Here is a 14,070-nt window from a genome sequence, read left to right as displayed (position 1 = left end):
GGAAGAAAAGGCTTGGGGTTTGCCATTATCTGTTCTCAGTCATGGGACCTGCTCTTGGCTTCTGAGGAACAAAGTTAATATCTACCCCTGAAAAACAGGGGAAGACTTTGCATCTGTCTCTTTATGGATGGCCTGTTTTTCTCCTTTGGTTTACAAAGTGCTCTTAGAAAAGATTGAATAAATGTGCCTTTGCACATCTTTTCTTGTCCTCTCTCCTCTCCTCTCCTCTCTCCTCTCTCCTCTCTCCTCTCTCCTCTTCTTCATTTCTTTAATCATGACTGAAAGAAGAATCTGTCACTCCTTAACTTGGTCTCATACACCCTAAGAGTTTCATCAACCAAAATAACAAACAAAACTTGTAATTCTTCCTCCCAGAAACACATCCAGAAATCCAATCAAACAGAGGAAAACTACTGTGTGTCATCATCTCTCCTCTCTCCTCTCTCCTCTCTCCTCTTCTTCATTTCTTTAATCATGACTGAAAGAAGAATCTGTCACTCCTTAACTTGGTCTCATACACCCTAAGAGTTTCATCAACCAAAATAACAAACAAAACTTGTAATTCTTCCTCCCAGAAACACATCCAGAAATCCAATCAAACAGAGGAAAACTACTGTGTGTCATCACAGTATTAAAAAATAGATCCCCCAGACACCTGCTCCATTGCCCAAATAATGACCTGTCTGCCAGTCATCTCAAGCCTGCTCTTCATTTTTCAGATGTGCAGAACTTTATTTTACAAAATAATTGAAGCCCATATAAATTAGGAGATCTAAGGCTTTGGGCATTTCAGATAATGCCATGGCAGCCTCCCTGTTCATTTGGTTTTGATGTTATGAGGGAAGTTTCTGGTTTGTATAGGCCAGGTATTGATGTCCTTCTCTCTTGATTGCCAAGAACCTCCAAAATGAGTAGATGTAGCAGCAGGAGCATCACTGAGGTCCTCCCCTACTCTGGGTACTAAACATAAGATTTTTATTTTCCCATCCCACAGACTTAAGGCTGCACTGGCATGTTCTGCAAGAACTTTTTTGGCCTAATTAAAGCCTGATCATGTATGTGATATTTTAAGTGGATGTTGAACTAAAAGCAGTATCAACTAGAAACAAACAAAAACAACCAAACAACAAACCAACAAACCAAATGAAACCCAAAACATGTTGGAAGACTGACTTGGTACCCATGCTTTGAGTCTCTGGTTGATCTAGGGAAGGCTTCAGGGTCCAAGGCAGAGCAGGGCTCTGTCTCCAGGGTAGGGAAGGAAGCTTGTCCAATGGTGAGGAAAAAACTGAAATTAATTAAAACCTGAAGTATTTAGGCCCTTCAGCACGTGTTATAGTAGTGAAATGATTTTGTGTTGTGCTATTTGATCCGTTAGTCAGAATTAAGAAATCTTTTACCTGAGGAAAGAGCAGGAAAGGGGCTGATGGGAGGAGAACCCCTGGGTCTGCCCAACCCCCTGGCTGCTGCCCTCACCATTGCAGGTAAGTGCCAGGAAAATCCTGATCCTGCCTAAACCTTTGTGTTTAGTACTTGGTTATGATGGAATGGTTAAATTAGACCAGAAAATATTAGAATTAAAATTTTAAAAATAAATACCATAAATTAAATCGATAGATTTTAAAATAATTCAAATGAGGAGAGGTTTCTGTAGGTAGAAAGGAGGTATTTGCAACCCTCAAACCTACAACGGGGCAATAATTTTATAGACATTGCATATTAGGTGCTGCTTTAGCACCCACTTTGACAAGTGTCTGCACAGGTGCTGAATCCAGAGGTACCTTTAAACTCCTCTCCTTGGATCTGGGGATGTAAGGGAGAAGGTCTCCCTGGAGTGGTGGGAGAGCTCCAGCAGCCACCTCAGCTGCATCCCTATGGGTGAGGTGGAAGGAGCTGGTCTAAAATGAGACCCATGGCAGCACACAGCCCAACTCCATGTGATTCTGGTTAAAATACTTGGAATAGTTGTGGGAGAATTAGGCTGAAGCCCAGTAATGGTGCAAATTAAATCTGTCCAGAGTATTTCTGTTATAAGCAAAGAGTTCTTGCTGGGGAAGTTCTCACATGGGTTTAGCTAAATACATGCTCAGGTTTTAGGGAAGAACCACATGATACCTGCATTTGTTAGGATTTCTCTATTTCACTAACAGCACAACTGATATTACTTAGGAACATAAGAAAGGCAGCAAAGCACAGCGAGCAACAAATTTTGAATTATTCAATGCAAATGTCAAGTTTTAGTAGTGAATTTAGATGTAAATCTTTTTTTGAAAGGCTGAGCATTGCCATTAAGCAAGTCCATATGACACTACATCTGCTGGCTTTCTTTTATATCATTTTATTTTTATGTATGCTAGGGAAAAGTATTGGGAATTTCCACATTTGAATTTTAATAACATCATTTCCCCAACTTCTGTTGGCTGTTGATTTCCTGTTTGATGGTGGGATGATTTTTCCTGCACAGGTTAAATCTGTAACCACTTCATTAGCTACTCAAGCTGTGCATCTTCAAATGAAATTGGCTCTTGTGGAGAAATGTTAGTGTTGAACCCAAGAAGTTGGGTAAATTTAACCAGCTGCCCTTTGCAGAGCATCACCTCCTGTGGTGGCGCTTGGAAGTGACCTCACACTGGGGATCTTGTTGAGTTGCTCCATCAAGAATTCTCCCACGTGTGCAGGGAGGTGGCAGTCTGGATGGAAAGCTGTTTGATTCCCCCCCTCCCCAAACTGGGAGTTACTGATGTCTCCAGATTTTGATTAGGCATCGTGTTGCTCCTGCTCGCGTGAGACTCGGGCAACTCCGTCCAACACGTCTGCTCTCTTTGGTGTTTATTTCAGCATTGTCACATTTGTCCCCCAGGAGTTACAATCAGACAAAGCCACTTTAATTCCTTGCAGGAATGGGGAGGGGTGACATAGACCAGAAGGGCGAGGAGGTATCTGGTGCTCTGCAGATGGAAGAGGAGCCTGTGCCAGGGGACTCCTCTCCACTCGATAGAATCAGTCTGCTCAAGTATTTAAATAGTTCTCATTATCCTGTGTGCCTCCAGGATAAGGAGCTGAGAACAATCACCCATTGTCAGTTTATGAAGCAACTTTTTCATCTTCCTTCCCCAAAGACTAAATACTTAATTAAGTAAATGAAAATTAATTACGGAATCTGTAAAACAAGATGCTATCACGTCGCTTCCCCCAAACTGAGCTCTCCCTGCTCCTCCTGCAGGCTCACCCTCCTAACCATTGAATCATGGAATGGTTTGGGTTGAAGGGACCTTTCAAGGTCATCTAGACCAACACCCTGCAATGAGCAGGGGCATCTTCAACTCGACCAGGTTGCTCAGAGCCCCATCCAACCTGACCTGGAACGTTTCCAGGGATGGAGCATCTACTACCTCTCTGGGCAACCTGGGCCACTGTCTCACCACCCTCAGGGTAACAAATTTCTTCCTTATCTCAAGTCTGAATCTCCCCGAAGAGGTGCCCAGCAGAGCTGCTCAGGTGCGTGGGTGGCTTTGTTCAGCAGATCCCACCTGGAGATGGGAGGGATCCCATTGCCTGGCCAGAGACCAAGCCTTGTAGAAACATCTCTGCATGTTTAAGGTCAAGCACTGTGAAGCACGTGATTAAAAACATGCATCTGCCTTCCAGGGCTGAGGCTGAAGGGCTTCACTTGGAAAAGATCATTTCCTACCCAACCATACCTGAATTTCTTGAGCTTAGTTAGCAACAGGCTTAAACTGAGCCCAATTCCAGAGCACACAAATGTTGCATTTCTAGTAATTAGTTTTTAGATGAAGATGTTGCCATTAACTATCTACAGTGATTCTCTTATTAACTGTCTGATAAGGGTGGCTGAAGCATCCATTAAAATAATGGATTAAATGGCAGGAGTGAATGGAGTGTGTCATGAGGGTAGTTGAATCTGCAGTGAAATGAACACAATTATTTACCAAGTGAAAGGAACGTGTAATAGGTTTATTGATTTTGATCTTACAACTTTTAGGAGATGAACATCTTGAAGATTGTCAAGTGTTTTCAGAAGAGCAAAGGTATCAATTCCACAAACCAGTTAGAACCAGCAGGAGACTTCTCAGCAGCCTGTGCAAGTCCAAGCTGGGCCAGATCATGGAGGGACCAATCACATCCTGGGGAAGGTGGGTGGAGAGAAAGTGGCCAACTGAGAGGGAGCAGTGGGGACAGCTGGGACTGGTGCCTCTCTCCAAAATACCTGCTGACCCACAGCAGCAGGAAGCCTGAGAGGGTTGGTGCTCTTCAGGCTGGAGAAGGCTGCAGGGAGACCTTATTGTGACATTTCAGTACTTAAAGGGGACTATAAGAAAAATGGGGGTAAATTTTATAGCAGGGCCAGTAGCAGCAGGACAAGGGGTGATGGTTTTAAACTAAAAGAAGGGAGAAGCACACTAGATATAAGGAAAAAAATTGTTACAATGAGGGGGTGAGACGCTGGCCCAAGTTGCCCAGAGAGGTGGTAGATGCTCCATCCCTGGAAACATTCCAGGTCAGGTTGGATGGGGCTCTGAGCAACCTGGCCTAGTTGCAGATGTCCCTGCTCACTGCAGGGTGTTGGTCTAGATGGCCTTGAAAGGTGCCTTCAACCCAAACCATTCCATGTTTCCATGATAAGCCCGGGGAAGGAGCTGGCACAGAGGCTACAGATGCTCTGCTATTGGCCATGTCCTGCTGCCTGAGATGCTGCCTGTGCTTAGATCTTATTTTCCAAAAAGACTCAATGAATATTAATTAAAGGGGCTGTAAACACAGCCTGAGGATTCAGTCCCTCACCCTTCGGGGGGTGTTTGGTGGGAGCAGTCACAGGGAAGTGTAAATAGCAAGGGCTGTTGCAGGTACCCAAACCAGCCTGTGATCCTATGATCTTCAGCTACAAAAGAAATCTAGGATGTCCTAAGATGGTAGGACCTCCACATCCACCAGGGCTTTTTGGTTGATAGAAGAAACAAAACTACAAATCAACCTGTTATTTTCATCTCCTGGTGTGTAATGTTGCAAGTCTGAATATAGCATGAAAAATAGTGCCTAAATCCTTCTTTTAATTTCCAGAGGACTTTACATCTGGCAGCAACATGCAATACATTGCAGAATATTCTGGAAAAAAAAAGTCTGCTAAAGCTTCATCTTCTACTAGGATGTGACTGAGCAGAAATATTCTGTAACAGATTGAGTTACGTTTTCTTCTCACATGGTAACTGGCTTCATGTTTCAAAACATGAACCACTACAAATGATGTTTCTCTCGTGTGTCCAGAGGTACCTCGTGTTTACATCCCAGTAAGCCAATAATATTCAAGAAATACATTGAGTTTCAGGCCTTGTGTGACAGCTGTAGCTCCTTCCATCGTTATTATTGAAGAATATTTGCACGAGTTGCCATCTCTGTCATTTTAGAGACATATTTTTTTGCAATTTTGCAAAACAGTTTGCCTCCCTTGATCTCTGTACATGTCGTAAAGACTCTGCTTATTGAGCTCAGCAAATGTCACTTGTTGACTGCATCTTTCTTCTTGACTCAGCCATAAATTAGCCCAGGCAGAAGTTTCAGAGAAAATTGAAGTATTTGTTTTAAGAGAGTTAAATGTTGCTGTAGATCTGATCTTTCCTGCTTTTATTTCAGACAAACATACGTTCACCCGGGTTGTTGGAATCGATGAGTGAGGGTATATATTGGGAAGTGGTGTGGGTTTGAAGTGGGATTTGCTTTGATATTTCTGTGCAAATCCATGTGATAGCTCACTGACTCACAGAGCTGAAAATAGGCAGTGATATCAACCACCAAACTCTTGACAGAATTTTTTTACATTATTTTTTTCCTTATCTTGCTTAGCTAGCTGCTCTTCTAAAAAAATTCAGGTAATTATTCAACTCTGTGCTTAGATTAAAACTCCAGATAGCATCGCTCTTACTCACTGATGAATCACACGGGGACACATTTTGGTCCTACTGAACAAACTACATGTTGCCTTAGTCAGAAGTTTGTTTAGCAAATCACATGTCAGGCTTAAATTAAGCACTTGCTTAAAGCGGATACTTTTGGAATACATGCTGGGAAGTTTGCATGTGAGATTTATACTGATTTATATAGGTAAGATTTATATTGAAAGCTTCTCAAAGGAAAACTAGAGAACAATGAATTCTGCCCAAGGTCTAGGGCCAGTCTTTATCCCCAAAATGCACCAGTTCAGCTTGTCCTGTCACAGGCCACCACTGGAAAGAGACTGGCCCATTCTTGACACCCACCCTGCAGATATTTATAGATATTTATAAGATCCCCTCTCAGTCTTCCTTTCTCAAGACTAAACAGCCCCAGGTCTCTCAGCTTTTCCTCATCAGACAGTCCTTTCATCATCCTTGTAGCCTCCATTGGACTCTTTCCAGCCTATCCCTGTCCCTCTGGAACTGGGGAGCCCAGAACTGGACACAATCCTCCAGATGTGGTCTCACTAGGGCAGAGTAGAGGGAGAGGAGAACTTCCCTTGACCTTCTGGCCACACTGCTCTTTATGCATCCCAGGATACCATTGGCTCTTGGGGGTTAAAATACAAACAGGTATCAATAGCAACTGAATCTTCCAAACTACCACCAAATGGCTCTTGACATGAACAGAGATGTTCTGCCCAGTCTTGAACAAGATAAATGGGAGTTTACCTGAAATTATAATTTACAAGCTAAACACAAAATAGGTAGCATAAATAAAAGCAAGAAGCCTTATCTCAGAACAGAGCACTTGTGAGGTTTGAGCTGAGGTTGTGATGTTCAGCTGAGAAGTCACACAGCAGAGGGAAGTGGGGCTGGGTTGCCTGCACCCATGGCTCCAACCCCTGTGTACCTCATACAGGAACGTTAGAGGAGAAATGAACTTTGCAAATCTACTTTCTAACAAATCGCAGGTATGGTTAAAAGAGGGGAAAACAATGCAGCAGTGTAATGTACTCAGAGTACACCTTGCATGTAGATGTGTCTGTGGGACAAGGAGAAATGCAGAGATGAGACTGGCAGATTACAGCTCAACCACAGCATTTGGAAAAAAAATATTGCCACATCTCCTGGTGCTGTAGCAGACAAGGGCTCTGCTCTCCTTCCCAGCTGGAGAAAAGGAAAAGCTTTCCTGGTGCTGGTTAAGCATGACCAAGTCTCTGCCCACAGTGGGATGAAGACCTGAGGAGCCATTAGTCAGGAAATTAATAACCCCAACTGTGTGCCAAGACCTACAGTTTCTTGTTATAGTTGTCATGTGGAGAATTTGTTCCCTCTCCAATTGTTAACTGAGCAAAACACAACATGTAATTAAAAATCTTGCTATAAACACATTAATAACAAAAGGAGGACTAGGGAGAATCTCCATGCTTTATTGGATGCAGAGGGAGACGTAGTGACAAAGGAGGGGAAAAGGCTGAGCTGCTAAATGCCTTATTTGCCTCAGTCTTTAGCAATCAAACTGGTTGTTTCCTAGACACCCAGTCCCCTGTGCTGGAAAATGGGGAAGTGGGGCAGAATGAGACCTTCATAATCCAAGAGGAAATGGTCAGTGACCTGCTACACCACCATAAGCCTCTGGGGCTGGAGAGGTTGCACCCAAGGGCACTGAAGGAGCTGGCGGATGCACTCACCGAGCTCCATCATTTACCAGCCCTCCTGGCTAACTGGGAAGGTCTCAGTGGACTGGAAGGTAAGACTGAAAGAATTAGCTAAACACTAGAGGAAGCTTTATAATCTTTCAAAACCAATTAATCTTGCTCTCTTCATGCTTCAAATTGGTCATATAAAAGGATGGGAAAAAAAAAAAAATTACTTGCTTTTCTGGTTTTTTGTGTGTATATTTTCTATTTCAATAGATTTGCTGCTTAGGTGTGTCTGCTCCAAAGTGATACTACTAAAAATCTGATGAGGCCTAGAGAAGCCTTTTGTTAAAAGCAGATCATAAGAAAATTCTCTTTAAGCTTAGTAAAGATCCATATTAAAGATCCATATTATTCATATTTGGGGAGTAAAACTAAGATGCTACAGAAAGATCCCAAGGTTTTATACCAAATCTGTGTGAAAAGATTTATTAATGTATTTTTCACTTTCCCCAAGAAACTCAGGAAGCTCAGGGTCTAAATAATTAACTGATTTGATGCTGATGCTCACTGCAGGGTGTTGGTCTAGATGGCCTTGAAAGGTGCCTTCAACCCAAACCATTCCATGTTTCCATGATAAGCCCGGGGAAGGAGCTGGCACAGAGGCTACAGATGCTCTGCTATTGGCCATGTCCTGCTGCCTGAGATGCTGCCTGTGCTTAGATCTTATTTTCCAAAAAGGCTCAATGAATATTAATTAAAGGGGCTGTAAACACAGCCTGAGGATTCAGTCCCTCACCCTTCGGGGGGTGTTTGGTGGGAGCAGTCACAGGGAAGTGTAAATAGCAAGGGCTGTTGCAGGTACCCAAACCAGCCTGTGATCCTATGATCTTCAGCTACAAAAGAAATCTAGGATGTCCTAAGATGGTAGGACCTCCACATCCACCAGGGCTTTTTGGTTGATAGAAGAAACAAAACTACAAATCAACCTGTTATTTTCATCTCCTGGTGTGTAATGTTGCAAGTCTGAATATAGCATGAAAAATAGTGCCTAAATCCTTCTTTTAATTTCCAGAGGACTTTACATCTGGCAGCAACATGCAATACATTGCAGAATATTCTGGAAAAAAAAAGTCTGCTAAAGCTTCATCTTCTACTAGGATGTGACTGAGCAGAAATATTCTGTAACAGATTGAGTTACGTTTTCTTCTCACATGGTAACTGGCTTCATGTTTCAAAACATGAACCACTACAAATGATGTTTCTCTCGTGTGTCCAGAGGTACCTCGTGTTTACATCCCAGTAAGCCAATAATATTGAAGAAATACATTCAGTTTCAGGCCTTGTGTGACAGCTGTAGCTCCTTCCATCGTTATTATTGAAGAATATTTGCACGAGTTGCCATCTCTGTCATTTTAGAGACATATTTTTTTGCAATTTTGCAAAACAGTTTGCCTCCCTTGATCTCTGTACATGTCGTAAAGACTCTGCTTATTGAGCTCAGCAAATGTCACTTGTTGACTGCATCTTTCTTCTTGACTCAGCCGTAAATTAGCCCAGGCAGAAGTTTCAGAGAAAATTGAAGTATTTGTTTTAAGAGAGTTAAATGTTGCTGTAGATCTGATCTTTCCTGCTTTTATTTCAGACAAACATACGTTCACCCGGGTTGTTGGAATCGATGAGTGAGGGTATATATTGGGAAGTGGTGTGGGTTTGAAGTGGGATTTGCTTTGATATTTCTGTGCAAATCCATGTGATAGCTCACTGACTCACAGAGCTGAAAATAGGCAGTGATATCAACCACCAAACTCTTGACAGAATTTTTTTACATTATTTTTTTCCTTATCTTGCTTAGCTAGCTGCTCTTCTAAAAAAATTCAGGTAATTATTCAACTCTGTGCTTAGATTAAAACTCCAGATAGCATCGCTCTTACTCACTGATGAATCACACGGGGACACATTTTGGTCCTACTGAACAAACTACATGTTGCCTTAGTCAGAAGTTTGTTTAGCAAATCACATGTCAGGCTTAAATTAAGCACTTGCTTAAAGCGGATACTTTTGGAATACATGCTGGGAAGTTTGCATGTGAGATTTATACTGATTTATATAGGTAAGATTTATATTGAAAGCTTCTCAAAGGAAAACTAGAGAGCAATGAATTCTGCCCAAGGTCTAGGGCCAGTCTTTATCCCCAAAATGCACCAGTTCAGCTTGTCCTGTCACAGGCCACCACTGGAAAGAGACTGGCCCATTCTTGACACCCACCCTGCAGATATTTATAGATATTTATAAGATCCCCTCTCAGTCTTCCTTTCTCAAGACTAAACAGCCCCAGGTCTCTCAGCTTTTCCTCATCAGACAGTCCTTTCATCATCCTTGTAGCCTCCATTGGACTCTTTCCAGCCTATCCCTGTCCCTCTGGAACTGGGGAGCCCAGAACTGGACACAATCCTCCAGATGTGGTCTCACTAGGGCAGAGTAGAGGGAGAGGAGAACTTCCCTTGACCTTCTGGCCACACTGCTCTTTATGCATCCCAGGATACCATTGGCTCTTGGGGGTTAAAATACAAACAGGTATCAATAGCAACTGAATCTTCCAAACTACCACCAAATGGCTCTTGACATGAACAGAGATGTTCTGCCCAGTCTTGAACAAGATAAATGGGAGTTTACCTGAAATTATAATTTACAAGCTAAACACAAAATAGGTAGCATAAATAAAAGCAAGAAGCCTTATCTCAGAACAGAGCACTTGTGAGGTTTGAGCTGAGGTTGTGATGTTCAGCTGAGAAGTCACACAGCAGAGGGAAGTGGGGCTGGGTTGCCTGCACCCATGGCTCCAACCCCTGTGTACCTCATACAGGAACGTTAGAGGAGAAATGAACTTTGCAAATCTACTTTCTAACAAATCGCAGGTATGGTTAAAAGAGGGGAAAACAATGCAGCAGTGTAATGTACTCAGAGTACACCTTGCATGTAGATGTGTCTGTGGGACAAGGAGAAATGCAGAGATGAGACTGGCAGATTACAGCTCAACCACAGCATTTGGAAAAAAAATATTGCCACATCTCCTGGTGCTGTAGCAGACAAGGGCTCTGCTCTCCTTCCCAGCTGGAGAAAAGGAAAAGCTTTCCTGGTGCTGGTTAAGCATGACCAAGTCTCTGCCCACAGTGGGATGAAGACCTGAGGAGCCATTAGTCAGGAAATTAATAACCCCAACTGTGTGCCAAGACCTACAGTTTCTTGTTATAGTTGTCATGTGGAGAATTTGTTCCCTCTCCAATTGTTAACTGAGCAAAACACAACATGTAATTAAAAATCTTGCTATAAACACATTAATAACAAAAGGAGGACTGGGGAGAATCTCCATGCTTTATTGGATGCAGAGGGAGACGTAGTGACAAAGGAGGGGAAAAGGCTGAGCTGCTAAATGCCTTATTTGCCTCAGTCTTTAGCAATCAAACTGGTTGTTTCCTAGACACCCAGTCCCCTGTGCTGGAAAATGGGGAAGTGGGGCAGAATGAGACCTTCATAATCCAAGAGGAAATGGTCAGTGACCTGCTACACCACCATAAGCCTCTGGGGCTGGAGAGGTTGCACCCAAGGGCACTGAAGGAGCTGGCGGATGCACTCACCGAGCTCCATCATTTACCAGCCCGCCTGGCTAACTGGGAAGGTCTCAGTGGACTGGAAGGTAAGACTGAAAGAATTAGCTAAACACTAGAGGAAGCTTTATAATCTTTCAAAACCAATTAATCTTGCTCTCTTCATGCTTCAAATTGGTCATATAAAAGGATGGGGAAAAAAAAAAATAAATTACTTGCTTTTCTGTTTTTTTGTGTGTATATTTTCTATTTCAATAGATTTGCTGCTTAGGTGTGTCTGCTCCAAAGTGATACTACTAAAAATCTGATGAGGCCTAGAGAAGCCTTTTGTTAAAAGCAGATCATAAGAAAATTCTCTTTAAGCTTAGTAAAGATCCATATTAAAGATCCATATTATTCATATTTTTTTGTGTGTATATTTTCTATTTCAATAGATTTGCTGCTTAGGTGTGTCTGCTCCAAAGTGATACTACTAAAAATCTGATGAGGCCTAGAGAAGCCTTTTGTTAAAAGCAGATCATAAGAAAATTCTCTTTAAGCTTAGTAAAGATCCATATTAAAGATCCATATTATTCATATTTGGGGAGTAAAACTAAGATGCTACAGAAAGATCCCAAGGTTTTATACCAAATCTGTGTGAAAAGATTTATTAATGTATTTTTCACTTTCCCCAAGAAACTCAGGAAGCTCAGGGTCTAAATAATTAACTGATTTGATGCTGATGATTGATTTAATGTTAATAAACTTCTTCTTTGAAAGCCTCTGAAAAATGCATTGCTAAGGTCTTTTAGACTGTCTTCTGCCAATTTGACATTAGTCATGCCCCTGCTAAAAGGAAGGCATCAAATGTTTTTGCAGACAAAGCCACTTAAAACAGATTTTTAAGTCACAGAAGCAGTTTAATACATCAGGAGTCTCAGTTCCCAGTCCCTGGAGATCAGCACAACTAAGGATTCCACCCTAGTCACTTCTGAAAATAATGTCATCTCTTGCTAGAGGAGGATCACAGCTGGGAGGTGGTTGGGTTTGATACTGCAGGGATTGGGAGGCTGGAGAAAGAGAGGAGGCTTCAGCCCTCAATGTAGAGCTAACAGGTATTGCATCTTTAAAACCAGACATCTGCCCCTAGTTTTTCAAGTTTCATGGTTAGGATTTTTTGATGGAAATAGTCCTTCTGTTCCCATTTGTCAGCAAAAAAGTAAGGTAACCTCTGAGAGCCAGAGCAGCTCATTGTCCTGTGTTCCAACACATTTTAGGATCACAGACCAATTGAGATTGGAAGCAGCTTCTGGAGCACTTTGGCTGACCCCTACTCAAAGCAGGGCCACATTGGAAGTTAGGTTTATTTGCTCTGAGCTTTGTTCAGTGGGGTTTTTAGCACCTCCAGTGGAAAAGGTTCCCCAGCTTCTCTGGGATGCTGCATCCATGTTTAACCAAACTCACTGTTATTTTTTTTTTTCCCTTTTGCTGAACCACTTCTCCTCGTTGCTGCTTGTAACTCTTCCCTCCTCCTTTCACGGTGGACCTCCAAAAAGATGTAACTCATGGCTTGAAGCTTTGAGCCATCTGACCCCTTCAACCATATTCTTTCTTACAAGGGTCATAAATACAAAGTTTCCTGCCACAGGTAATTTCTTCAGGGAATAGAGCCACCAGAAAGGCCACCTCAGAGCAAGAAGAAAGGGCTTGTAGAGTTATTGTGAAGTGCTTTGGTAAAGCTCATCTTCCCTGACACACCCCAGAACTGCTGGTTCTTGAGATCATGGGGACAATGCAGTGCAGATCAAACACCTTGACAGATAGATTAATTTCTGTTAATTAGCACCAAAACCTGAGAATGGATCTTCATCCCCCACCACAGTGATCCAATATCAAACTGTTGTTTCTCTGCTGTTCTTCCCCTCACGCAGCCCTCCCTCTCTACTGCTTATAACAGCAATTCAGAATAGCCATTTTGTTTCATTTTCCAAATGTTGGGGTTTTTTTTCCCTGATGTGGCTGTGTGATATTTTATTTTGCTGGGAAGTGGCAAAGAAGTACAGGGAAAATTTGATCATGTCCTCATAACCTTCTGAGGCTCCACACTGCAATAAGCCTGAAGCTTTAAACAAAGAGGTTGCTATTGGGCTAAATCTCTGCATTTGTTTTTCTGCTCTGACAGTAATATACCTCTTCCTGCTAGAACCACTGTATAAAATTTTGATTGGCTCAGTATTGAATCAAACAAGAAATGGGTTAGGAAATGTCTTGTTGCTTTAAGGGGTCGCTGTGGGTCAGCAGTAGATGGTGTATTTATTATTATTTACATTTTGAGTACAAGCTATTAATCAAGTTGCCCAAGTGGGTAAGGTCTCACAAGAATGGGTCCATGAACTACAGAGAAATCTGTCTTTATGTCTCCTGTTGCAGTGAGTGTAATTGAGTCCTGTCAGATAGATAAGGCAAGAGGAGATGGGATCTTGTGCTTCATTATATTTTGCTTTTAAAGAAAACTTAAATCTGTCATTCTTTTTGATCAAAGGAAGCATAGCCTGTGTTGCATTATACATTCACTGAGAGGAAAAAACTTGGTGGTTTACAAATGTATTTGAGATAATCTGGACAGGTTGGGATTACAACTCCTAGGCTTTATGGAACATTTTTCCTCTGAAGGGATTAACCTGTGACTTCAGGAAAGGCTCACAAAAAACAAGAGAAAACTGTGCAAAGAAATCCGGTAACAAACAACTTGGGGGAAAGGGGAATGGACTAATTTGAGCTCTTTGAAAATATAACTATTGCACTGGGATTTTTTTTCAATTGCAGATTTATACTAACACTGATGTAATTATCTTTTTATATAAAGCATGATTTCCCACTCCTTTATTTCTC

Source organism: Chaetura pelagica, unplaced genomic scaffold, assembly GCF_000747805.2.
Source record: "Chaetura pelagica isolate M959 unplaced genomic scaffold, ChaPel_1.0 scaffold689, whole genome shotgun sequence".
Lineage (NCBI taxonomy): Eukaryota > Metazoa > Chordata > Aves > Apodiformes > Apodidae > Chaetura > Chaetura pelagica.
This window is presented reverse-complemented; position numbering follows the sequence as displayed.